This window comes from Siphateles boraxobius, unplaced genomic scaffold (genome assembly GCF_051911475.1).
Source record: "Siphateles boraxobius isolate OS27281-9 unplaced genomic scaffold, OSU_SipBor_1 82, whole genome shotgun sequence".
Classification (NCBI taxonomy): domain Eukaryota; kingdom Metazoa; phylum Chordata; class Actinopteri; order Cypriniformes; family Leuciscidae; genus Siphateles; species Siphateles boraxobius.
The window spans coordinates 150,001-152,500 of NW_027509211.1; positions in this window are offsets into that span (position 1 = coordinate 150,001).

Here is a 2,500-nt window from a genome sequence, read left to right on the forward strand (position 1 = left end):
TTCAGTGTTGATGCACTTCAGTGTTGATGCAGTTCAGTGTTGCTGCACTTCAGTGTTGATTCAGTTCAGTGTTGATGCAGTTCAGTGTTGATGCACTTCAGTGTTGATGCAGTTCAGTGTTGATGCACTTCAGTGTTGATGCAGTTCAGTGCTGATTCAGTTCAGTGTTGATGCACTTCAGTGTTGATGCAGTTCAGTGTTGATGCAGTTCAGTGCTGATTCAGTTCAGTGTTGATGCAGTTCAGTGTTGATGCAGTTCAGTGCTGATTCAGTTCAGTGTTGATGCAGTTCAGTGCTGATTCAGTTCAGTGTTGATGCAGTTCAGTGTTGATGCAGTTCAGTGTTGATGCAGTTCAGTGTTGATGCACTTCAGTGTTGATGCAGTTCAGTGTTGATGCACTTCAGTGTTGATGCAGTTCAGTGCTGATTCAGTTCAGTGTTGATGCAGTTCAGTGCTGATTCAGTTCAGTGTTGATGCAGTTCAGTGCTGATGCAGTTCAGTGTTGATTCAGTTCAGTGTTGATGCACTTCAGTGTTGATGCAGTTCAGTGTTGATGCAGTTCAGTGTTGATGCAGTTCAGTGTTGATGCAGTTCAGTGTTGATGCAGTTCAGTGTTGATGCACTTCAGTGTTGATGCACTTCAGTGTTGATGCAGTTCAGTGTTGATGCAGTTCAGTGTTGATGAAGTTCAGTGTTGATGCAGTTCAGTGTTGATGCAGTTCAGTGTTGATGCAGTTCAGTGTTGATGCAGTTCAGTGTTGATGCACTTCAGTGTTGATGCAGTTCAGTGTTGATGCAGTTCAGTGTTGATGCAGTTCAGTGTTGATGCAGTTCAGTGTTGATGCAGTTCAGTGTTGATGCAGTTCAGTGTTGATGCACTTCAGTGTTGATGCAGTTCAGTGTTGATGCAGTTCAGTGTTGATGCAGTTCAGTGTTGATGCACTTCAGTGTTGATGCACTTCAGTGTTGATGCACTTCAGTGTTGATGCAGTTCAGTGTTGATGCAGTTCAGTGTTGATGCAGTTCAGTGTTGATGCAGTTCAGTGTTGATGCAGTTCAGTGTTGATTCAGTTCAGTGTTGATGCAGTTCAGTGTTGATGCAGTTCAGTGTTGATTCAGTTCAGTGTTGATTCAGTTCAGTGTTGATGCAGTTCAGTGTTGATGCAGTTCAGTGTTGATGCAGTTCAGTGTTGCTGCAGTTCAGTGTTGATGAAGTTCAGTGTTGATTCAGTTCAGTGTTGATGCAGTTCAGTGTTGATGCAGTTCAGTGTTGATTCAGTTCAGTGTTGATGCAGTTCAGTGTTGATGCAGTTCAGTGTTGATGCAGTTCAGTGCTGATTCAGTTCAGTGTTGATGCAGTTCAGTGTTGCTGCAGTTCAGTGTTGATGCAGTTCAGTGTTGATTCAGTTCAGTGTTGATGCAGTTCAGTGTTGATGCAGTTCAGTGTTGATTCAGTTCAGTGTGGATCCAGTTCAGTGTTGATGCAGTTCAGTGTTGATGCACTTCAGTGTTGATGCACTTCAGTGCTGATTCAGTTCAGTGTAAATGCAGTTCAGTGTTGATGCAGTTCAGTGTTGATTCAGTTCAGTGTTGATGCAGTTCAGTGTTGATGCAGTTCAGTGTTGATGCACTTCAGTGTGGATGCAGTTCAGTAATGATTCAGTTCAGTGTTGATGCAGTTCAGTAATGATTCAGTTCAGTGTTGATGCAGTTCAGTGCTGATGCAGTTCAGTGTTGATGCAGTTCAGTGTTGATGCAGTTCAGTGTTGATGCAGTTCAGTGTTGATGAAGTTCAGTGTTGATGCAGTTCAGTGTTGATGCAGTTCAGTGTTGATGAAGTTCAGTGTTGGTTCAGTTCAGTGTTGATTCAGTTCAGTGTTGGTTCAGTTCAGTGTTGATGCAGTTCAGTGTTGATGCAGTTCAGTGTTGAGCAGTTCAGTGTTGATGCAGTTCAGTGTTGATGCAGTTCAGTGTTGATGCAGTTCAGTGTTGATGCAGTTCAGTGTTGATGAAGTTCAGTGTTGATTCAGTTCAGTGTTGATGCAGTTCAGTGTTGATGCAGTTCAGTGTTGATTCAGTTCAGTGTTGATTCAGTTCAGTGTTGATGCAGTTCAGTGTTGATTCAGTTCAGTGTTGATGCAGTTCAGTGTTGATGCAGTTCAGTGTTGATTCAGTTCAGTGTTGATGCAGTTCAGTGTTGATTCAGTTCAGTGTTGATGCAGTTCAGTGTTGATGCAGTTCAGTGTTGATGCAGTTCAGTGTTGATGCAGTTCAGTGTAGATGCTGTTCAGTGTTGATGCAGTTCAGTGTTGATGCAGTTCAGTGCTGATTCAGTTCAGTGTTGATGCAGTTCAGTGTTGATGCAGTTCAGTGTTGATGCAGTTCAGTGTTGATGTAGTTCAGTGTTGATGCAGTTCAGGGTTGATTCAGTTCAGTGTTGATGCAGTTCAGTGTTGATTCAGTTCAGTGTTGATGCAGTTCAGTGTTGATTCAGTTCAG